The sequence below is a fragment of the Pinus tabuliformis genome, chromosome 8 (genome assembly GCF_031772625.1).
Source record: "Pinus tabuliformis cultivar Carrire ecotype Pingquan chromosome 8, CPIR1, whole genome shotgun sequence".
NCBI lineage: Eukaryota > Viridiplantae > Streptophyta > Pinopsida > Pinales > Pinaceae > Pinus > Pinus tabuliformis.
Window position 1 is genome coordinate 1932817943 of NC_142294.1, and position 26140 is coordinate 1932844082.

Here is a 26140-nt window from a genome sequence, read left to right on the forward strand (position 1 = left end):
TGCTCTAAAAAAAACGTGTATTTTGCATCACCCCTTTTCAAAATTAGGTCACTTTTTTGCTATCTCTACAAAACAGATAACAATATCAGTTCCTATTTCAAAGCTTACATTGTTATAGGATCAATTGATGATTATCTGTTAATTTTATTCCATGAAATGTTGTAAATAATTATTACATCCTCCAAATTATTTTAAAAAGTTCAAAGAAAGAAGAAAAATAAAAAATATGATATAAAAAAGAATAAGAAAAAGGAAAAAAAAATAAAAAGGGGATATATATATGTGTGTGTGTGTGTAAAAACAAAAGAAAAAAAATAAAAAAATTGAAAATAGAAAAAAAGTGAGGCCCCCCCAGCGAGCTAATTAAAATGCTGCTCTAAATGAAAAATGTCAATTTTATACATTTGGTTATAGTATTATAAACTTTGGTTTTAATGTATTTAGCTATGAAATAATATGACAAAGTTTGTTTGTCATTTGTGAATAAATGGTGTGCTCGAATCAACAGCCCAGATGAGCCCCGCCGAGATCTACGACGAATAAGTAATTTTGGCCCCCCTGTGCACTCCTCATGGTTAACACGGGGGAGGGGGGGGGGGGGCAGGGAGGAGGGGCAGCAGGGGGAGGGGGTGAAAAATGGTTTCCACCCAAACCACTTGGGCTAACGTGGCAGTGCCTGGAGAATTTTGGGGGTTCCCCTCCCGAAATATCATCAATCCACTCCTGCCAACCGTTCGTCACCCCTGTCACTCCGCTCCCGCCCGCTGTCTTGCCATCTGCCACTCCTCTCCCACCACTCGTCTGCCACCTCCGCCACTCCACTCTTGCCATCTGTCTTGCCATGGTCACCCTTTCCACGTCAAATAGTCGTTTAATGTTCAAATACTTGCCGCCAATTCCATATTGAACGTTATCTCATTAAATTTCCTGTTGTCTATCAGTTTTATCAATAAATCGCTCCCACTCCATAAACGTTAATATTTTCATTACACAACCAATCGAAACTATTATCAAAAACCCTTGGAGGCCAGCAATTGTTCCTTTCAGCACACCATTGACCCTGCAGGTCAAAAATCAAGCTGCCACCAACTGTCAGCCTTCAATAACAAATTTTCCTTCACGAATTCGACCAATTTCCACCCGGGTAACCATTGTTCATTTAGAATTCAGTTTGCCAAGTGTTTATTAGTATTGTTCTTCTACCAACTTGTTATTTCATTTCCACAATGTCGAGCCACAGGGTAAGTTCCTTAGACAGAACACCAAAGGACAATGCTCACAAACAAATCATAGATAAGTACATTAGTATTCTTGGCATGGTTGAAACCCTCAAAGAGGGAAATAGTCCATGGCATGAGCCAACGCGACCACTTTAGTCAAGTTATTAATGTAAAAGAAAAAAATTACATAAGCTTCTCTCATGAACAGTCACCTGACAAATGACCCTCCATGCTCTTTAAATAGAGATCATGGACCAATCAACTATTAAGCCACTGATCCAGTGTCAGTAAACCCGAGGAAAGAATGCACTGTCAGATCACTTCATGTCTAGAACATATCATGACTGTTGGATTGTAAGTTACAAAAAGTACATACTTAAGAAACAAACTTTACCTAACTATACACTAGACAAAGTTATACTTAATTATTTCCTATGTGTCGTAATATCTTAACATCCCCCCTTAAGAACAACTTGGGATAGGATTGAGAGATGTACAAAGATGACACAATAGGAGAAGGAAGGAGGCATTAGAGCCTACCCCCCCCAGTGACAACTTCCTGAACTCCAACCATAGATCGAAGTTTAGTAAACTTCGCCTCTATGACAGCCTTTGTAAAGATGTCTGCAACTTGATCGTCGGTTGAACAATATTGCACTTCAAGAACATGGTCATGAATGATATTTTTGATGAAGTGCATGTGTATTTCAATGTGTTTTTTGCGCTGATGTTGGACTGGATCTTTGCATAGTTGAATGGCACTTTAATTATCACACCAAAGTGTAGTCGAATGCTACTGCTGAAAACCAAACTTTGATAGGATTTGACGAAGCCACGGGTCTTCCTTACTAGCTTCAACAACACCACGATACTCTGCTTCTGCTGAAGAAAGAGAGATGGCACTTTGTTCCTTGCAAGCCCATGTAATAGGTCCAGAACCAAGAGTGAAGACATAACCTGCAGTAGAATTTTGATCATTAGGGTCACCAACCCAATCAGAATCAGTGAAACCAACCAATAAAGGAGATGCTTCTACACTGTAATGATCCCAAACTGAATTGTGCCTCAAACATAACAAAGTATTCTTTTAGCTGCTTTCTAATGAATTTCATGTGGGTTTTGCATAAACCGAGCAACAAGGCCAACAACAAAGGAAAGGTCAGGGCGGGTATGGGTTAGATACAAAAGTTTTCCAACAAGTTGATGATATAAGGTAGCATCAACTTCAGAGGGAAGTACACGTGACTAAAATTTTGGCTCCAGACTGAAAGGGATAAGGGGTTGGCTTACAATATTCCATGTGAAAATGGTGTAGAAGATCACAAACATATTTGGACTAGGAAAGGGAAATTCCTTCTTTGGATTACAAGACTTGAAGACGAAGAAAATAATGCAGGTGTCTTAATTCTGTCATTCCAAACTGCTTTTTAAGGCTGGACTTCACATGATTTATAAGGTTGGGATCAATAAAAGTAAGGATAAGATCATCAACATAAAGAACAAGAATGATAAAAGACTTATCCACTTTCTTGGTGTAGACAATATTGTCAGAATGACACCTAGAAAAGCCAGTATCTAAAAGAAAGCTATCCATTTTGGCATACCAAGCCTGAGGGGCTTGCTTGAGACCATAAAGGGATTTCTTAGGCCGAAATACAAGGCTGGAGTATGTTTGTATAAAGCCAAGAGGTTGTTCCATATAGATTTCTTCATGTAAGTCCCCATGCAAGAAGGCAGATCTAACATCCATTTGATGGACTTCCCATTTGAAAGAGGCAACAAGGGAAAGAACAAGGCGAATAGAGTTCATTTTGGCAACAGGGGAGAAGGTTTCAGTATAGTCAATGCCTTCAACTTGTGAAAAACCCTTAGCAACAAGACGAGCTTTATGTTTATCAACTTTTCCATCTAGTCCAAAGTTGGTTATGTAAACCCATTTGCATCTAACAAGTTTTTGTCCCTTTGGAAGAGGAACAAGGTCCCATGTATCATTTTCCAATAATGAATGATATTCTTCATTCATAGTTGCGTCTCAATCTCGATGGCCCGAAACTTCTGCATAGGTCCCAGGATCGAAACCTTGCTCTGATACCACTTGTTGGGAATCACGATTGTTGTTAGACCAAAACCCGCAGGTGTTAGTCAACAATTGCATCGCCAGAGATAAGGATCCACGAGAGGTGTTAGTCCATGTCACAAAACACATGGGGAGCTTTGGTTTATCTAATGTCGAACAATCTCCCCCCCAACGCAAGCCGGGTGTGTATCAAACTCGTGACCTACGCTCTGATACCATGTAGGGATTTACAGGGTAAGTTCCTTAGATAGAACACCAAAGGACACAACTCACAAATAGATCATAGATCAGTACACCAGTATTCTTAACATGGTTAAAACCCTCAAAGAGGGAAACAGTCCACGACCTGAGCCAATGCGGCCACTTCAGGCAATTTATTAACATAAAAGAAATTTTTTTACATAAGCTTCTCTCATGAACGGTCACTTAACAAATAACCCTCCATGCTCTTTAAATAGAGATCAGAGACCAATCAAGTGTTAAGCCACGAATCAACTGTCGGTAATACGGAAGAGAGAATGAACCGTCGGATCACTTCATGTCTAGAACATATCGTGGCCGTCGAATTGTAAGTTACAAAAAGTACCTACTAAAGAAACAAACTTTACCTAATTATACACTAGACCAAGTTATATTTAATTATTTCCTATGTGTCAGAATATCCTAACATCGGAGAGGAAAGGGAAAAATTACAAAGCAAAATCCCATGATTCCCCTTGTCCCTAATTTTGACAAATCCCCTATGATCGACACCCAGTATAAAATCGTCGAGACCCAATGTGAATTCGACCTGTACGAACTTCATAACTGGGCAAAACAAAAATTCATGGACAAAAGTGATAATCTTAGCATTTTGGAATCCCTTCTCCCTCAGTTTGTTTTCCCCCAAACTCACTTTTTCCCTGAATTCTCCGTTTGGTGCCATCTCTGATACTTGCCAAGCCAAAAATTTGTTATTTCCCACAATAATGAAGTCATTTTCTCCATTTCCCCCGAAAGTATCTGTCAGACCCTGCAAATTGAATACCAAGTCTCCCATCATCCTTTCTCAGCCGATGTCTTGATGGAATTATATAAAAAGCTAACTTTCCCTCAGAGAGCTCAGATCTTTGAGTGTTTCCTTCCAGAAAATGTTGAATTACCTTGGACCATTCCCCCATATCTAGTCTCAATCTTCCCAAAATGTCCAAACAAGTAATTTCTATGGTAACCCGACTACTTGGGTATCATAATGATCAATGGGTAGATGAAATAGTTCTAGGATTGTTGTCAATTTTTACAGTTGGCAAACAACCATCCATTTTTTTCAGTTACAGTCAATTTCTGTCCATTTCAATCCATGATTAATTTGTAAATTTCAAAGCAGAAGGTGCTTTTAAATATCAGTCAGTTTTGGTTTACCTTATGTTATTTCATCAATCACACAGGTTCAAATTTCCTTTACAGAAGACAAATAATGAGGGTGTTGGACACCTAATCCTCCAAGGGTTGGTGTGGAAGCTGAACAACCAAAAGGAGTCCAAGAGACCACTTGGAATATGAAACCAAGGGTCACTCCTATGTATTATAAATATGTATCATTGTGAATAAGAAATGCAATCTCATGTTTATCTTTCCTATTTTGTCTCTGCCATGTGTGTGTTTAACACGGTATCAGAGCCGGCCAATTCTGGCCCTGCTTAAATCTGCCACTAATTTTGTGGCCTTTTCCGTGCATTTCAGTCCTGCACTTCTAAGCTATATTCCAGCTAAATTTCCTGCCCAAATATGAGCCACTATTTTTAGTTATGTCATTTTTGCTCACTGCCCATAAGTTAATTCGCTATCTGTCTGTTCTTCCATTCAAATATGCAATCAGAGCCTAACTTTTCTGCACTTATTACTAAGATGTTAGAACTCTCTCAACCAAACTGTGTGGCCTCAGAAAACTTTCCCTGACATCCCTGTCTATGCAGCAGTCAAAAACATTACTTTTGCCATTCCTATGAGGTCTGTAACGTCCAATCAAACAATTCTACCCTAATGCTCCATAGATTCCTCTAATGCTGATTGTTTCACTAGTAACGTTCCATGCATACCTGACGCTCCTGAGCACTGTGGCCAGACCGTTTCAAAATTTGTGAGATTCTTCCTCATAAACCGGTTGTGTCTCTTGCTTAAATTCTTCCAAATCATTTCCGCTTACTAGTCAGTTCATGTTATTTTCCTTTGCAAATTGCAAAAGAGCTACTGCAGAATCATGCATCGCAACAACAACCCATCGCACAAGACTTTTTTGCATTTGCATGTAGGATTCTTGAAGCCAAAGAATCAAGTGAATAAGAGTTTCTGGTTTTCGTTCCAATCCTTGGTTTTGAAATAGTCAAGTGAGAAGGTGCAAATGACCTGGAGGAATGTGATTTTTGTGATAAATTGGTGAGTCGGCCCTTCGAACAGTTGGGCCTTCGATGCTTCCAACAATGCAAATTATCTATTTATAAGTGTGTGGCCCTTCTTTCCTGGACATCCTCCTGTGAGCTTCCCAAAAGGTTCAACAGAATTGGGGTGCCTTGTCCAAGCCAGAAGCTATCTAAACTAGACGTACTGCTCTCCACAATGTGTAGTAGTGCATGAGAAAGAATCCATTCCAACCACTCTTTCACCTCGCTTGACTTGTTATCCCCACTTCTACAGTTTCTGACATTGGATATTTTAATGTTATTTTTTTCCCCATAAGGAAAAATCATAATTTCATTAAAAAGAGGAAATTACATTCTGTAGATGCTGGTGCATATGCAGTGCATGATCAGATATTTTAATGTTATTATTACTAGTATTATTATAATTATTAGTCCTCTTCATTGCTGATAAATTCGGTGCAGAGTGGGATTCCTAGGATAATGTAGCTATTCCTTTCACAATGTCAGTGAAGTGAGCGAGAAGCACCTTGGTCTTGGAATTATATGCAAGAAAGACACTGGCATCAAGACTGCCACAATTCAACGCACACTGAACCTTTAAGCTCTTCGAAAGGAGATTTTAATGTTTGATACGTGGCTCTCGTGGCGCTATCCTCCTCGGCATCGCTTCAGATCCTCTGCTATGTTTGATATGTTGGTGTATTGGCCCAACATGTGGCGCGCTAGGTAGGTGATGAACCTACATTTCGTGACAGATGATCATCATCCAGAGCCATCTGAGGAGGTTGTATGCCTTCGCAGTCAAGGGAGGCCTCGCATTTGGTTGCCTCCTTGTTGCTAGTTACTTGAATATAAAGAAGCTCAGAGACTTGAAGAGCCTTAGATGAGATGTGCAAGTGCTCCTAAGAAAGGATATTTCTGCAAGCCAAAGATCCGCACAAACCAAGATTGATCGCATAACGCTATCTCCAATGAAGAATTCAACCCTGTGTTGTATGATGTGTTGTTCCATCGACAACTTGGTTTATTTACTAATTGGAATATTTATATACACATTGGCTTATACATATATGTGAGTTGTTCTTATACGCACTATGCACTGAAGGTGTTATGTGCGAATGGTATGACTGTTTAATATGTGGAATGCTTGAATTAAATGCCCATCATCCACTGAGGCGTCGGAGTTTGTATGTCGAAGGCATTGTAGCCTCGAAGCCTTGTAACATAGAATCGATATATTACGATACAACGACGACATCAACATCGACATCAACACACAAAGAGCCTGTTTCTCAAACTAAAGGCTTGCTTACAAGTGGACCTATAAGGTATCTACACTTTGGTCCTATCTATAACAAATCTCGAAATACAAGGGCACAGTTTGGTTCTAAATGTAAGAAGCTAATTCATGCAGCGTTGTCTACTCTTGGAGGTTCTGCTCTTGCTTTACATTATGCCAATGTGATTATCCTTATTGAGAAGCTGGTTTCTCAATAATTTATATGTGAGTTGAGATCAAGAGCCTCTCGTAGGTTGTGCTAAAACCAAAATACTTTGGTAATAATATCATCCACACTTTGTCAATATTTGAGGTCGAAAGCAAAAAAGCAATATATTTTGAGGTCGAAATAAACAACGACTATGAGGCACTAACATATTTTTGCATGGGCACACAAAGGGAGACAACTTAAGGACCAATATAGTAACCTTCGTTCTACTTTTGTTTCTTCCTCGATTTTTATTATTTAAATATTCGAAAGTGCCTGGAATGTTATGAGCTACATTGGTTCTTGTAAAACAAAACTCTCCTTGAAATGGTAGTTATAGTCGTCAATGACTTGATTTTGAGTGATTTATTAATTAGTTGAGATATTAAGTGAAATAATGTGGGTGCTGAAAACTTTTAACTCATAGTGGAGTATCGAGTTGTAGGTGTACATTTATTTCACCTCCTTATTGTGACTGGGTGTTGCTTCTTCTTCATTGATCGGTAGCTGTAATCAGTTTTTTAAACTATAAGTTTGACATTGGAGAAAATGACTCAAATTGGTGAAGTATTAGAGTTTTTGAAAACTCTAATACAATCTATTGTTGATGACACATTCCAAATCAGCAAAGGTTCTCTCTCAGAAATTCAGACATGTCTACAATATGCACAAGAACAGATTGATTTTTTGCAGCTAGAATCACAACTACAACAAGAGGAGTTACAAAAGTATAGTCATGATTCTGAACTTGTTTCTGTTCAGAACAATTCTCCTTTTGAATCAGAAATTGACTCCCATCAACATGCAAAAACTAATCAAGACAATAAAGTTGAGGTTGATTCAAGAGCAGATGTGAATGCAGATTTAGAAGTCCAGCCTACACTTCCCAAGCCAATCATCAAACCTTGGGAAGAGCTTGTCCATAACAAGTGCAAAACCAGACTTGGATATGATAAGGAGGTTTCCTTTCACATTCCAGATTACTCAAAGCCCATTCAGTTTCAGAGTGTTGGATTCCTTCATGACAATTCACCTACAGCTGTTCCAGATTCTGCCCCTCTTCCACAACAACAACAGCAGATTGTGAAATGCCAACATTGTGACCGAGTTAGCCACATGAAAGATCATTGTTTTGATCTTCATCCATGTAAGCATTGTCATAAAACCAGTCATTCTTCAAATAGATGCTTTAGAAACAAACCTCCTTCAAGAACAAAGATTCATCTTGGATGGATCGCTTCTTGGCAATGGGCTTCAACAACCAAGAAGATATTTCGTTCATACAACAGGGTTTTTTCTCAAATATTGAAAAGTCTTGCAGTTTAGATCTCTTCATCTTCTCACCTGGTATTTGACAGGGGGGGAAATGATGGTCATCTACAAGCTTCAAAGTCACATCAAGCGAGCCCGAGCCATAACCTGCCATACCAGATTCAGAGTTGTAGCCAGAGACAAATATGCCCCTAAGCATGCCTTCAGTTGGTGATGCCTCTTCAAAGAATTGAGGACACTTCCTCTAGCAGAAGGCTTCAGCTTCTTGCCAGTTTTGGAAGAGTTCCAGGAATTGCATTAAGCATTCCAGAGTTGGTCATTCTTAAACCATCACAGGTTGAGACCTCCCTTTTTAGGTTGAGGTTCTCCCTTTTATGCGGGGTGAGACCTCCCTTTCATGGTTGAAGGTTTCCCTCTTCAAAACATCAGGAGCACTTCCTCTAGCAGAAGACCTGAGCTTCATTCCAGACTTGGAAGAGTTTCGAGAACTACACTAAGTGTTCCAGTGTTGGTGGTCATCCTTAAACCACCTGCCTTTATACCAACATTTCAAAGAGCACATTCAGCCTAGTACTACCATGCATTTTTTTGCACGTTTTGTATTACAACTCTCTTCTTGGACTCATACATAACCCTTTGGATTAAGGGGGGGAATGTTGGAAACCTAATCCTCTAGGGGTTGGTGTGGAAGTTGAATAACAAAAGGAGTCCAAGGGACCACTTGGAATATGAAACCAAGGGTCACTCCTATGTATTATAAATATGTATCACTGTGAATAAGAAATGCAATCTCATGTTTATCTTTCCTATTTTGTCTCTACCATGTGTGTGTTTAACAGAGGCCAATCCTTTGTCAGTGATTCACTGGACTTCTCTTGTTAGAAATAACTCAAAGGAATATAATTACACTGATTTTGTTGATAAATTTATATATACTTCATTTTGTTTTCTTAGTAGTGATCTGATCTCGAGGATTTCACCAGAGATAAAGAAGTTTTTTCACTTGTCAAAGCAATCCGAATTACCTCCTTACAAGTTACCAGTGTTTGTACCAGTCAAGATATTTGCATTAGAATACACAAGGAAAATGCTAAATATGGATGAGCTGCACTTTGTCTCCTACAAAAAGAAAGCACCATTCAAGGTTAAGTCTCATATAGGTCCTTATATTATCAAAACCAAGGCTGCAACAAAGGAGGTGGAAGCTATTATAGGTCAAATGAAGTTCAAAGCTAGTTTCTCTTGGTCTTATGATCCTCTAGGCATTATTTCAAAGCTCAAATTGGAACAAAAGAGTACTTCTTATGCACATACACCAAGGCTCAAAATTGAACAGTATGCTAACCAAGAGGAATGGATAGAGGGCACTTTACAAGAAGTTGAAGAACAATTGGTTAGTTAGTGATCCATGCAGACACCTATTCCTAAGGAAAAGGAGGGCAAAAGGGAGAGAGAGGACATGTCCCCTACTGACTCTAAAACACAAGGTGCATAATTTCTTGTTTTTAAAAGAAGAAAGAAGGACCAAAACAATACTAAAAAATCAGATCCTCAAGTTAATCCTCGGGTGATTACTATCCAAGATGAGTCTCTAGAAGAAAGGGATACACAATAACCAGCCACATTAGTTTTGTTAGGAACTCCTGACACTCCTTTTCCCCAAACAGAAGAAACAATTCAGTCACCTACTGTAGAAACAACAGTTCAGTCCAATATCTTCTAGTTCTCAAATTTCAACTCAGCAAAGTATCTTTTCAAGGTACAAGGAGATAAAGTTGAAAAATGAAGCTTTAAAGGCTTCAACTTACACAAAATTTTGGAAACAGATAGCAAAAAAACAACATATATTACCTCTGCATTTGACTCAGAGAAAGGACAATTCCAAATGGCCTTCATAGACCTTTAGTGCCAGCCCCCAGGAGTGATGAAGACTACAAAGCCTCTATTTTCTCAATTGATACATAGAATCGATCAAATCGATTTACACAAGCAAACAGGGGGGATGATCTTTTCAACAATTTCCAGTTCGGCCATGGCTACTTCCAAACTACAATCATCTTTGAACAACATGCATTCTCAGTTGAAGATTGAGAAGATGTCCTCATTTGCTAAAGACAATATAATCAAATCTCTAGAAGATTTGATAATAAAGCTAGGACATGGCCCTGTTGATATCAAGGCGGCAGAAGAAATTATAAAGAGCAAAGAGGAAAATATTTAGGCATTAAGAAAGCAACTGAAGCTACCATCCACAGAACATCCTCAAGCTAAAGAAGTTGCTAACATTGAAATGGAAAAGGAAAAATTATTTACAATAGTTGTTGAGCAGAATGCACATATACAAAAGATGGAACAGGGCATGGAAACACTATTAAGAGAAAAAGAACAATGGGAATCACAAGGGACATCTACATCAGGCACAGGTATAACAACAAAAACTTCAACAAAGGCAACATCTTCAGTTTCTATAAAAGAGCTTGCTAAAGCTTTGGAAGAATTATCATCAGTTCAGGCAAAGAAAGAGAAGTTATCAGCAACATTGACTCGCATGGAGGAGAATAAATTAAAACTGATAATTGCATATTTGACAGAAATGCAGAAAAACCACAAGTTCATTCAACAAATTCATAAATATGCAGACCAATCTTTTGTCATTCAGATGTTGGCAGAGGCCAAAAATAACATTTGGCAGAACATAAATGCTAATATAACATATATGTGGCCATCAATTCAAATCACTTTTGAGCAGGAGGAAGTCATGCAAAGAGTTAAGACAACAATACAGAATACTAAAGCAGATTTGAAGCATAAGCCAAAAGAGGCACAAAAGATTATCAAGTTGTAAAACTCCAAGAGCAAAGATGAATTAGAGGACCTGAACATTCCAGACAGGACAATAATAGTGATGGATGTTAAGTGAGTTTTAACAAAAAAAATTGATGATACAGCTGGAGAACAAATGTAAAGTCCTCGAGTTGCAGTTCAGAAAATTCAACAAAAAGTTCACACTACTGCGGAAAAAGGGTCTACCTACTCTAAGGAATTCTAATGACAAATTGATTCCATTAGAAAACTACCAGGAGCAGTTGTGTAACATAGTTGTTGATGCTTCAAAGTTTGTAAAGGCCAAGGGAGTTATTAGTGGAGAAGCATTTATAGAAGGCCTACAGTGTGACTTGAATATTCGACATGAGATTCACCACTTTTTTGTCAACAAGCCAACTTTTGACATTTACACCAAAGTGGATGAAACGTTTAGAAACATGGTAAGCTTTATCATCTCTGTTCGCAGAAAGGATTTTCGTAGACAACATGGTCCCACCTTTCTTCACTTGGGACCATCAAAAGATCCCTCTAGCCCAATGAGTGAGACTAGCAACCTACGTGATAATCTACAAGACACTTTCCTTAATTACAATTGAAATGAGACAAGAAGTGTTACACAGTAATTTGTCACCATTGGTCACCGTCCTTGTTACCCCTTTCCCGCACTTTGGAGGACTCATTCCGGGACCTGTGAGCAGTGACATAACTTGAAAACACTTGCATTATGTTCCCCTAAGTATGGAATTCATATGCCTTGAAGACATCTCCTGCAAAATATCCCTAAAAAGTCCCCTTTTTCCATTAGCGCGGATCCACAGTGTATCACCCGCGCCAATGAGGGAAATTCTCCAAAGAGGGCGCGCCCATTGGCGCTCTGTCTCAGAGTCTTACCCGCGCCAACCAAGTTTGGAAAAGTTTGTTAACAAACGCACGCCCGAGAGTTTTTTCCTTTCGACTCATGTGGCTTTTCAGGGATAATGCCAATCTCATGGATGTCGAGATTCATCGTATCTCTATCCACAATAGCTTTTCGAGGATAATGCTTATCCCATGAATGTCTGGATTCATTGTATCTCTTCCTCCTCCTCCATCTATAAAAGCTTGCTCTGGTGCATTTGACAAGCTAGTTTTGAGCATAGGGAGAATGATACTGTCAGAAGTCTGAGAGATTGTTGTTGAGTCTTATTTGCATTCATAATCAAAGAGAGAGAGAGGCTTGTTCCTGATCCCGACAAGCTTTGCAAGACATATGTAGCTGATCACCCAGCCAAAGGAGGATTTGACGTCAGAACTTCGGTTGTATACTCCTTTGTTGATTATCAATAATAGATGACTATCATTATGGTTCCATTCTTGCTGTTCATTATGATGATGATTGAATTATATCTTTTCTGACCGATATATAATTGCATCTATTGGATTTTATGCTTGTATTTGTGTCGTTCTTTGCATGTGCAGGTGTCCATTCACGGAGATCGTGAGGATCGTGACCGGCCGGAGCAAAGGAACGGGAGTGTCAACTCTTCTACAACACCAGCGTTGGAATCCAAGTAGGTTCTCATAATCCACCTTTAATTTGCAATTAGGAATCTGCATGATAGCATTGTTTGATTGTTGCTAGACCCATTTCGGGCTAGTGGGATCGCCTCTGTCTGCAGAGGGGATTTACCTCTCCAACAATTTGGCGACTCCACTGGGGAAGCTATTTGTTGTTTGATTCGTAAACTTTGGATGGAGCCTGAAGTACGGCCAGGTAGCCTTCGAAACGCTATTGCTCTGCATTAGTGAAGTAGATCAACGCCACTTCAGTCAATCTCCGGTTTGGTTTACGAACCGAACAGCTTGGAGTTTGTCTTGCACTTTGGTTTTCTCTTGTTTGCTTGCTTAGATAAGCTTTCTGGGTTGGATTTTTGAGTTGTTTCTTGCTGCCTGGTCTGTCTGGATACTGTCGATCAGACCCTGGACTGCTTGTTTTTATTTTTAAGCTAGCAAACTTTATTAGCGCGATCTTTTCCCTGACAGTCGCGCTAGTGGGCGCAGGTTGCACAAAAGCAACTCGCGCTAATCCCTTAATAGCGCGAGTTACAGCCTGACAGTCGCGCCAGGCCTGTGAACTTTTCCAGTTTGCCTGTTTGGAAGCCTTCTGAGCTTGGATTTCTGTCTCTTTACATATTTTTCAACTACTGGAGTGTGTCAGAGCTTTGTTTGACTGGTTTTTGACCTTTATCCTTCGGGTGTTTGCCTTTTTCTATCGATTTCATATCTCAGCCCTAGAGCATCTAGTGGCTTTGTACATCGAGCCTTCCGTGGGAGTTTTTGGTTCTTTGATTGTCCAGTCAACTTCTTGGCTATTTTTTGCACTTGTCTAGTGGTTGTCAAAACTTTTTATTATGTGCTTTGAGCAATCTATCTTTTTTCCGTTTGGATTTCGCTTGGCTTCGTTTGGGCTTAGATCACATAGCTCATTGAGGTTTTTGTGATTTTTTTTCTTGGTTTGAAAGATTGTCTTATTTTCATTGACTGAAATTTGTTTTTTTACTCTTTGTTATTATCTCTCAAAATTTGTTTAAGTGCATTTTGCCATCGAAAAGAAAAACAAACAATCTTTTTTGGATTGCATTAGTTAATGGAAATTAATGTTCTTCATTGTTATTAGCGATTAGTCACTTTTAAAAAAAGAAAGAAAGAAAAAAGTTTCATTTATTGCCATTAGCTGCATTAGAGTCATTATTGATTGTTTGATGATCATTTTGTTTGATTGAAAGATCTCAACTCTTCTGTAGTTAGCATTCATCGAATGGAATGATATATTTTGGCATATAGCTTGCATTTAGGAAATTGTGAGAGATTACATACGGTAGGACCTGGAAACTGAAACCTAATCAAAGATCAACTATAAAATGAACTGAATGAATCTAAAAACGCATTGGAACTTAATGCATACATCTAGAGGTCTAGGCTAGAGAGGTGTTCCGACGTCGTTAAACCTAGTCACTGTTGTTTCACATTATGGTTGGGTGATTCCTCCTTTTGTGACTCGATAGTGGTCTAGCACGGATTTGTGCTCCCACGTACCGTCGAGTATATGTGGAGACCCCACTAGGTTATCATCCTTTATCCACAGGAAGCCGTGTCTGCCACCTTACAAGCCGTAATGCACTGAACACAGCATTCAGGAAGATTGACTGCCGTACGGGAAGTCCTTGGTTTTCATCTGATTGCCAAGGTGTATATGCAGTTTTACGGATTGTTTGGTAAACCTTTTGTGAGTAGTCACTTTTGACCCTTTTCGGACTCCCTAAAAGAAAAGGTTCACCTGAGCATTTGTCACTTCGGGCTCACTAAATATTCGAAGGAGACTAGAGTCATCTTTTTGTCCTTTTCTCGACTCTTAAAACATGAAAAGGTCAAGTTCAGTTCCTTTGTCTTAAAATTTATTCGGCCACGATTCACATTTACCCGGTTAGATCTTGTTTGCGTTAGCTTGAGTAGGGTCCTGTCTCGTTAGATTCCCTAGGATTTTGTGAGTTTTTCATCCTGGCGGAATTACCAATTTCGTCTTCATCCTTTGCCGAGATACCGGTTGTGAGTGAAACTCTTCCTGTTATTCCGAGTATACAACCGATTAATTCTCGTGCTCCAGGCGACGAGACTTACGAGTTTCATTGGAACCCTGTTTGGGAACCTTCTGAAGACGGTATCCCTTTTTGGGAATACACTTCCCCTCGTATTTTGGCCCCACTATTTTCTTCCGATATGGAGGAAGTATCTCCTACTTCAACTGAAGAATCCGTTGCGACGAGCGGTGAAATTCCCACCGCAACGGAACCTATACTTGTTAGTAGTACCCCTACCACTGGGAGACTACCTCCAGGCTATAAATCATTACAGGATGCTATGTCTTCTAGAACTCCCTCCACGAGTTCTATTTGGTCACAACTCGCCATTCCCACCACGGAGCCTTTTACTCCACAAAGTCGCAGTACGTCTGTTACCTCAATCCCAACCATTCCAACGGTATGTGTAGCTTCTTCGACTCCCGTTCTTAGTGGTCCTTCGGCCTCTATATTCGGAGTCTTTGATCCTGCGTCAAACGTCCCAGCAGAGGGGCCATACGACCAGTATTTATCACATCTTGGTAGGCCTTTGTCGTCTCAACCTACTGTTGAGATTTCAGTCCCGTTGTCAATTGATTGGGGCCCCACCTATTATCATGGTGGCCAAGTATCGTCTGCGCAATCCCAAGGACCACCTAATCAAGACCAAAAGTCTCACACAAGGCGACCTGGGAGCCAACAAGGACAACCCTTCCAGGGACAACCTTTGGCCTCTGGTGGTCCATCTTTCACCTCTTATGCTCAACCTTCTGGTAACTCAGGTCAATCTTCCGTTCAACAAGCCCAACCTGGTATCCAGCAAGGTTATCCTACTGGACAAATTGGTCAATCGAATGTTCAACAAAACCAACCTAGTGTCCAGTATGGTCCAGCATCTGGACAAGCTGGTCAACCGTATGGTCAACCCACCGTCCAGTATAGCCAAACACCTGGGCAAGTCGGCCAGCCTCAGATCCAATCAGGCCAACCAACTGCCCAGCCCACTCGGCCATCTGGTCCGTCAGGACAACCCTTAGTTGTGCAACAACAACTCCACCCCCAGCAAATGCAACCTTCTGGGCAGGTGGGCCAACCTCAATATCAACTAGGTTATCCTTCCGGCCAGATAGCCCAACCTACAGGACATCCTTCTGGCACTGCTCAACCCGGTTTTATGCCCCAGGCTGGACCCCAGACCCCATCCGGTCTTCAAATGCAAGTTGGAATTCAATCCCAACCAGTCTATCAAACTCAGCCTGTTTCTCAAACTCAGTTTGGAGTCCAGCCACCTTATGGTTACCAGCAACCCCAAGGGCAACCTTCGTTTGCCCCATATCAAAATTATCAACAACTGCAGACAAATCCTTATCAGAATTATCCACAACCGTATGGTGCTCCTGCAGGACAGTTTGGTAATCCATGGAACGCTGGGGGGCAGAACCAAAATCCCTACGGACAAAACCCTATGGGGCCAAATCCATCCGGACAAAGCCCATGGGGGCAACCACCAGTGGGTTGGAACCCTGGTGCTCCATCCTACCAGCAGCCCCAGATGTCCTTCAATCCTCAGTTACCTTTCTTAGCAACCTTAGAATTACCGAATGTGTCCAAACTGACCAATGATCCCATTCTCCATAATCCGTATTGGCCTCCGCTTCCTACGAAAATTCCCGGTGATTGTCCCAAATTCGATGGTAAAGCTAATGAAGATCCTCAAGCTCATGTCATGACCTATCACTTGTGGTGTTCATCCAATTCATGGCTTCATGATTCGATTCGACTTCGCCTTTTTCAAAGGACTCTCACTGGCTCTGCAACGAAGTGGTATATTGAGCTCACTCGCGGATCCTTTCAAGATTTTAACTCGTTGGCTATGGCATTTCTCACTCATTTTCAGTTGCCCATTCGATATGAAATGGGTACACACCTCCTGACATCCTTAAGACAAACAACGACTACACATATCTCTGATCATATCCATGAATGGAGACGGCGTAGACGTATGATCAAATTTTGGATTCCCGACCAACTTCTTACAGACTGGTTTACGACTTCGTTCGTTCCTCCAATAGCTCGAGACATTCCCATGGGAGGATGTGTCACTGAAGAGCAAGCTATCGCGCGCGATTAGTACCTTGACTTGGTTTATTCTCAGTCTGGTACATTGTATGATTATTTGCCTGATGCCCCGACACCAGGAACATCCAAAGCACCGCCAACACCAACTGTTGACGGTATTATTGGTTCTGTTAACTCATCCTCGAAGAAAAATTCCGCGAACCCTGGGAAGCAAAAATCAAATGCTTCGAATGAACACACTTCTCAGGTTACACCCACTTCGAATATCACTTCCGAGGTCAATGCCGTCCAGTCCACCACGGCAGACAAAGCCTCGAAAGGAAAGAAGAAAGGAAAAGGGAAGAATAAGCCAGATCAACCTAAACAGGACTCCCCTAAACCTCCACCCGAGGAAGGTGCCAAGCGCAAACCCAAGTATCCTTGTCTTATCTGTGATGAAGATCACTATACCAAAGACTGCCCTAGGCGGTCCGAGGTTAGTCGTTTGTTGAAAGGCGCTCCCGGGACTCCTGCGGTGCTCAAAGAACCCTTTCCCTCGCAACAAACTCAAATGGTGGCTGACCCTTCTCAACCTCCCTCTTCCTTCGGTTCCCAAGTATTTATGGCTGGGACGATACCTGTCCACATCAGTACTCGAACGAAAGAATATTCGTCGTCTGCCGGGAAAGAGCCTGAGGTCCCCTCTAGTGCTCCTCCATTCAGTTTAGGCCCACTCCACATCGAGAGACCTAGCACTGAAATTCCTATTCGACCCCCTCCAAAAGGAGTACTCCGGAAATCTTCTTACAACCCAAATGCTCGTGCTGCACAGCACTACAATATTGTTGAGGACTTAGCTCAGACTCCGTCGGTTATGTTCGCTTTAGAAGTTCTCTAGAGCTGCCCTTCTCAGAGGAAGTCCTTGCTATCAGTTATCGGTGGCATAGACCCGGCCGACTCGGATTTGATTACTTTTGACTTGGAACGCCATACGCAGAGACTGCCTCACCAAATCGCATTCCTCATACAGGTTATTATTAATTCCAAAACGATTCATCGCATAGTCATTGATGAAGGTGCTTCAACTTGCATCATGTCTGTTGCCTGTTGGAAAGCCATTGGTTCTCCGACGCTGAGCCAGTCTCCCACCACCTTGGAAGCTTTTGATGGAAGAGCATCCCGTCCTTATGGTATACTCCAACGTTTGCCCATCTCTTTGGAAGGGAAGACGGTCGAGATGGAAGTTGAAGTTGTTGATGCTAATCTTACCTACAACCTCCTTCTCGGACGTAGCTGGATATACGCGATGCAAGCTGTAGCTTCATCTTTGTTTCGTATCATCCATTTCCCTCATCAAGGAAAGATTGTTAACGTAGACCAGCTGTCATTCTTCGCTTCCTCTTCTGAAGGCAACATCCCTTTTGTGGAGCATACTTCCAAATCATTTGAGAGTCTGGGAGCCGGGCTTTTCAAAGATCCCGCCCTCATGGGTGTTTTTCCACTCCCACCTCCTAACATCGCTTCTGTCAATATGATTACTACTCGTTCTGATCCGTGGATCCTCCCTCCCACTGATCAAGTAGAATCTTGGGGCGATGAGATGCCGTTGAGTCCTGCCGAGCTCAACTACGTCGAAATCATTGCTGCATCAGCTCCCTCTTCTGAACCTGCTCCTTCGAGCAAGGTTCCCGACTCGTTCGCTCCATCCTCATGGCTTGGAGATGAGATTTCTTCGGACCCTTTAAAAGAAATATTCCCTTCTGACGAAGCCATTATTGAGACTATGTCTCTCGAGGAACCTCCTTGGCATGATTCTCACCATCGTTCCTCGTTTCTCCCTGCCCATCAGGATATGCTTACTTGTCTCGAGCGGTTTGCTCCTTGTCTCCCATTTCAAACCCTTCAAACACCTATCCAAGTTTATCAAGTGTCCTCTGAAGGAAATATGGCGAACATCACGCAAACCCAGCCTATCGACGTCTCTGCCAACCCAGGGATTATCGAACATCTGCACATTGGCGTCACTTGTACTCCGGAGGAGATTCGACTCTATACCAATCTTTTTCGCGAATTTCGTGACGTCTTTGCATGGTCCTACGAAGAAATGCCCGGCATTGATCCTAGCATAGTGGTGCATGAGATAATCACGTACCCGGGTGCTAAGCCTATTCGTCAACGTTTACGCCCTGTACACCCCCGCAAGGCTGTAGCTATTAAGGCAGAAGTGGAAAAGCTTCTTAAAGCTGGTTTTATTTACCCTATCCCACTCATAGATTGGGTCTCCAACATCGTGCCTGTGACTAAAAAACAGGGGACCATCCGTGTTTGTGTCGATTATCATGATATTAATTGGGCTTGTCCTAAAGATAATTTCCCCACACCATTCATTGATCAAATTATTGACGAGTGTGCCGGAAGCGAGATGTACTCTTTTATGGACTGTTTTTCTGGGTATAACCGATTAATATTGCTCCCGTTGATCAACACAAAACCGCTTTTATCTGTCCATGGGGCACTTTTGCCTATAAGAAACTCCCTTTCGGTCTCAAAAATGCCGGTGCTACCTTCCAACGTGCAATGTCTTATGCTTTTCATGACATTCGCCACATTGTACAACCATACCTGGATGATCTACCAGCTCATTCAGCTAAACGTCAAGACCACCCTACTCACCTTCGCGATATCTTTCTTCGCTGCCGACACTACTGTATCAGACTCAATCCTCACAAATGTGTCTTCTGCGTTGAATCCGGCCGACTTCTCGGGTTCATCGTCTCCCGAGAGGGCATCCGTTTGGATCCCCTTAAAGTCGAGGCTATTGTGAATCTTCCTCCCCCTGCTTCTTTACAGCAATTGCAAAGCTTGCAGGGTAAAGCAAACTTTCTAAGACGTTTCGTTCCAAACTATGCCGAGGTGGCTAAAGGTTTCACACGGTTGCTAAAGTGAGATGTCCCTTTTCACTGGGATACCATCGCTCAGGAATCTTTTGAGCGTCTCAAGGGTCTCCTTGTTTCCGCTCCATTGCTCCGCCCTCCGAACTATCATCGCGACTACATTCTGTATTTGGCTGCCGCCGACACCACTATCGGCATGGTTCTTGTTCAAACTGACGATGATGACACTGAGCATGTTGTATATTATCTCAGCCGCAACCTTTTAGACACGGAAACTCGATATGCTTATGTCGAGAAGTTGGCTTTAGCCGTCGTTTGTGCTGTCCAATGCTTCCGTCACTATATTCTGCTGCGCACTACCACCGTGGTTTCTGATTGCAACCCCATGACGTACATTTTGTCACGCCAGTTGCTGGGGGGCAAGTACTCAAAGTGGATTGTCATCCTCCAAGAGTTCGACTTGGAATTTACCACTGCCAAGTCCAAGAAATCCCTTGTATTCGCTGAGTTACTTTGCTCTTTGCCATCTTCTTCCCCGCCCTCTCACTCAGAGGATCATATTTCGGATGAGACTTTGTTTCTCATTAGCACCCTCGATCCCTGGTATGGGGATATCATCATATATCTGCAAACGTCCTCCTTTCACCCCGGCGTGTCCAAAGACGCTCGGTGAAGGATTTGTCATTAGTCTCAACCATACCGTATCATAGGGACACACTATATCGCCTCGACGCCGACTCTGTTCTCCATCGATGTCTAATTCTCGAGGAAGTTGAGCGTGTCTTGAATGACTGCCACTCTGGCGCCTGTGGTGGTCACATGTCCGGATATGCCACTGCCCAAAAAATCCTCCGTGCTGGCTACTTTTGGCCCTCTATCTTTAAGGATTGCATTCTTGCCGTCCGCTCTTGTCATGAGTGCCAAATATACCAGCGGAAGATGCGAGCGCCTCCCGCTCCATTGCACCCTGTTGTCACCGTCGGCCCTTTTGCAAAATGGGGCATTGATTATACGACCTGTAACCCTCGCTCGGCGGGGGGCATGGGTTTATTATTGTTGCCGTCGATTACTTCACTAAATGGGCCGAGGCGATGCCTACATTAACTGAAGACGGTCACACAGCGGTGCAATTCTTGTTCAACCACGTTATCTCGCGATTCGGCGTCCCTCAAGCCATCGTCACTGATCACGGGAAGCATTTCTGTACTCATATGATGATAGAACTAACAACCCAGCTGGGCTTACAACACGATAGTTCGACTCCATACTACCCTCAGGCCAATGGCCAAGTTGAAGCTATCAACAAGATTTTGGTTACAATGCTTCAGCGTACCGTTGACATGCATAAGTCTAACTGGAATTTGATGTTGTTCCCTGCCTTGTGGGCCTACCGAACCTCCGTGAAGGATGCCAACGGTTTCACTCCATTTCAACTAGTTTATGGACTGGAGGCTACCCTTCCAATCGAGTGCGAAATCCCTTCATTAAAATTGGCTGTCGAGCTACTTCCCAACACTACTCCATTAGAAGAATGCCTTCTTTACCTGGAACGGCTAGATGAGACCCGTCGCCTAGCCTCTTTGGCCATCGAAACACAAAAGAAGCGAGTCAAGACTCACTTCGATCAGACTGTCCATCCACGTTCTTTTGTTGAGGGAGATTTAGTCCTGCTATACGATCAGGCAAACGATAAGCTGGGAGTAGGAAAACTCGAGCCTATGTGGCTAGGTCCTTACATTGTCAAGAAAGTTTTGCAAAAAGGGGCCTACGAGCTAATTGACTATGAAGGGAACCCTCTCGGGAAGCCCCGAAACGGGCTGTACTTGAAAAAGTACTATGCGTGATGCTTGTACACTTTATTTTGTACATACATGTACTTTAGCAGGTGTGTTGTGTGTGTTTTAGCTTTGAAGGCATGATTGCCGCTTATTGTGTCTTTCGCTTCTTGTGTAGATGTCTGATGCACCTTATGTTGGTTTTGCTGATGGTGCCTGCCGCAGTACTCGCAACTTGTCCTCTGCAGTGTGGGTGATCTATGATCCTCATGGCGAGTTGATAGATCTTCAAGGTGTGTGTTTGGGCCGTACCACTAACAATGTCGCCGAATATTGTGCTGTAATTGAACTACTTGCTGAAGCAATCAATCTCGGTATTCGTGCATTGGTAGTGAACCTAGACTCTCAACTTGTCGTCCACCAGCTCAACAGGCAATATTCCGTCAGAGACCATCACATTTTAAGGTTGTATTTACGTGTGAGATTGTTAGAAAGGAACTTTGATTTTATCACATATCAGCATATTCCAAGACAATTGAACACATTAACTGATGCATTGGCTAACCATGTATTAGATAGACATTTGCGTAATAGATAAAACATCATGCAAGAAAGCATATAAAGCACAATAATAATAAAACCATAGAAATAGGCATATGTATATATATGTGTGTCGCAATGTTTGCACCACGTGCATCATATAGTTCAAAAAATAATACATGTTCATCCTGATACATCCGGAGACGACATGTCCCTCAAAAAATATGCATAAAAGAAGCCTAGAAGTCTAATCGCGGTGGTGCTCATGATAGCACGTCACCGCGCGCACCAATCGTCTCAACAGACGATGGACACGACTCGGCACCCCCACTGTGTGCCTCTGGTATGCAAAGGGCACATCCGCCAGTCTAGCGTAACCCGGAATCCCTCGAGTGAGTCCCTCGAGATTCTGAACCAGCTCTTCCCCCACGGCACCCTCTGCTTGAGGGTCAGCTGCGGGCTGGACCCTCCGCGCTACGGGAGACAAGCCAGCTGGTCGCTCTGGGCCAATGTCTGCATATACATACAACTGTCATCAGAACATGCATGTATTGACAAAAACAAAAAAAAATACATAAAACATCAAAAAACAAAGAGATCATACCCAGCTCCTCGTCCCACTCCTCTCCCTCTGGCAGTGGGAGGTCTGGATCCCCGGTGAAATTAGTCCCCGCGTATGGCCAATCCTCCACCATAATCAGCTGACGGCGGAGCCATATAAAGAACTCGGGCTGCCAGGACATCTGCTGGCCCCCTCCTCCTCTGGGCATCAGTGCTGCCCAGCGAGCCATCCTAGGCTCTCGTGGCAATGGATCAGCCACTATAGCTCCCTGAATCTGAAAAATGGGTAATCGTTCCAAGAAGAACGACACCACAATTGAGCCATACCCGAACTGTTTCACTCCTCCCCGCTTACACTTTGTAAGCTGCCTTTTGATATTGGTGGTCACCGCTGTAGCCCAGTCAAAAATGGTGGGGCTGAGGCATTCTGTCGCTAGTAGCAGATGATTCTTGCTCGCCTCATGGGGTGCCTGTACCCCGGCTGCACGAGTGATGGTGAACAGTATCACCTTGAGAACCAAGTCCCGAACGGTGGCAATATCCACCTTGGCACTGTTTTTCCCAAATTGTGCCCCTGGACACACTCGGGCCATCACCTCACCTATCTTCTCCCCGGAAGGTCTACTTCCGGTCAAGATGGGACTCGCCCCTCTCCGTGATAACCCAGTAATGAAATACACATCGGACACGTCAAGCTCTAATGTTTGGTCCCGTAAGCGAAATACTTGGTCATCAACATCCCAAGCGTCAACTATGAACTGCAATAGCTCGGGCTGAGCTCGCAGGTAAGAAGTGAGGAAGAATTTCTTGAGACCACAGTCTCTTAAGGCGTTCATGCATCCCTCGTCCTCTATAGCCAAGGCATCTACGGCATCATGTTCCCTTTCTTTCCATTCCACCACCATTTTGCCTGTTTTCCTGCGCCCACAAGGATGAATAAATCATTATTAGAACACTGGTAAGCTTACAATCCAGACAAATTTAAAATGCAATGGGAAATTTCAAAGAAAAAATTAGGTTGCGCGGTTGGCGTGACTGTTTCTAAAACAGTCACGCCAATGGCGCGACCCCTTTAGGAAAATCACCCCATTAGCGCGGGTCCGTGCCGGATACCCGCGCCAATGGGTGCGGCCCTAAATTTTGAAATCCTCCTTGCAGAGGCTCAATCAGGAAGCCAAAATGCGGAAAAAATGTATGGAAATGGAGCTAAGGGAAGCGCCTCTTACCTGGAACCGACGAAATCCCGAATGGTTGCACGGATTGGCTGTAATCACCGTTTGAAGTTCGCTCCCCAAACAGACCACTGCTACTATTCAAAGAGGTAAAAAGTAAAAGTAATTCTATTTTTTACCATTTTCACCATATTTATAAACTTTTTGACTTATATTTAGGTTTAAAAAGTTATTTTTTGAATATTTTAATATATTTTTGGTCGAAGATGGGTTTTACGCTTGCTTCTTGTGCAGCGACAGGTCTTTTACGCAACTTCGATGGTGAAACGAGTTGTATTTTATACTTTTTCGGACTCGGTAAATACACGAAAAAGTCACTGTGGAGTCATCTTTCAGCTCTTTTCTGACTCGCTAAACATGAAAATATCGCCGAGTTATCCCTCTTGACTCGTTAAACGTAAATAAGAGGCGGTCGTCTTTAAACTCTTTTCCGACTGTGTAAAAAACGAAAAGATCGTTGGACCCTTGTCGTTTCAGGTTCGTTAATGGTTACGAAGTGACGTGGTTTCAATCGCTTTTTTACTTTTTCAAGTCGAAATCACTACTCATGAAAAGTACTCCTCGATCGTAATGGTCGGGCGGTTCTTTCGAGCATTGTTTTATACTTTTTCTGGCTCGAGAGACACAACTTTACGAAAAAGGACACCCTTGGAGTTTTCTTTTCTGCTGTTTTTTCAAACTCTCTAAACATGAAAAGACGCCGAGTTCTTCCTTTGTCAGACTCGTTAAAATTTGATGACATTGGAGTCCGTCGAGATGACGTTACAAGCATATGCTATCCCCGTCAACCTTGTTAATAAAAATAACTGGGGTACTCGCCAGAAATGGTGGGGGAAAATGGAACCATAATTATTGTCGTGTCAGCAGTATGTCGCTCTTGAACATGGCACTTGTCTGCTTTCGTGTCTGGGTGGGGATATCTCATCTCATTTTTTCACTTGCCTCCGTCGATTTGGGTAATCTTGTTTGACCTCTCACCTGCTCATTGCCTCATCATCATGACCTTTGATCCATTGATGTCAAATACTGCCAATTCCACTGTCGTGCTGCCGATATGTTCAAGAGAAGTTGACCTCTGCAGAATAACAAGCTCCTTCTGATAGCTCACATAATTTTGATCCACCACAACATTCTTTCTCTGTCTCGTGTCGATGATGTGGGTAACACTATGGCCCACCTTCGATCAAGGTCACTTCCTGTCGACTTTAGCTCATTATCCAGGAAGCTGATCTAGAGACTCCCTTCCGGTGCCTTGGAGCCTGCATGCCTCAATGGCAGGTTCTTCGTGTTCGACGTGAGGTTTTCATCATTGGTCTCCGATCGAATGATTCTACGGGTGTTCGACGCCAGCTCATTGATTCACACGCCGTAGATTGTACCTATAGTACCTTGAGGGCCATTATCATTATTGGTGGTACCTCTCGCGTCTGTTAACAGTTTTCATTATTGATTGGTAATCAGACGATGTTCATGCATGTTCGACTTCAACTCATATATTCACATGTTTGAACTTGTACTTTTGTTCGGGTCGAGATGGAGCGCAAGACCCTAGATTTTGTCTGTTGGAATCCAGGCTATGATTTTGTGGATTATTGTTACATGACTCATTCATTGGATGGCTGCGACCATACCTGAGTCTATTCATCGATCCTCACCGGATGGCTGCGCCCATACCATGGATCTAGATTATTATGTACTCTGTTATGGATGGCTGCGCCCATACCACATATATCATGTACTGGAGCTATCAGTTGTATCTCTCTATGCAGATTCTTCGGCGGCAGCTGCATGTGTTCTTGTAAAGCATTTCACCCCTCTCTCTCTCTCGGGCCTCATGCTTTAGGGGGCATCTGTTACACAGTAATTTGTCACCATTGGTCACCGTCCCTGTTACCCCTTTCCCGCACTTTGGAGGACTCATTCCGGGACCTGTGAGTAGTGACATAACTTGAAAACACTTGCATTATGTTCCCCTAAGTATGGACTTCATATGCCTTGAAGACATCTCCTGCAGAATATCCCTAAAAAGTCCCCTTTTTCCATTAGCGCGGATCCACAGTGTATCACCCACGCCAATGAGGGAAATTCTCCAAAGAGGGCACGCCCATTGGCACTCGGTCTCAGAGTCTTACCCGCGCCAACCAAGTTTGGAAAAGTTTGTTAACAAACGCACACCCGAGAGTTTTTTCCTTTCGACTCATGT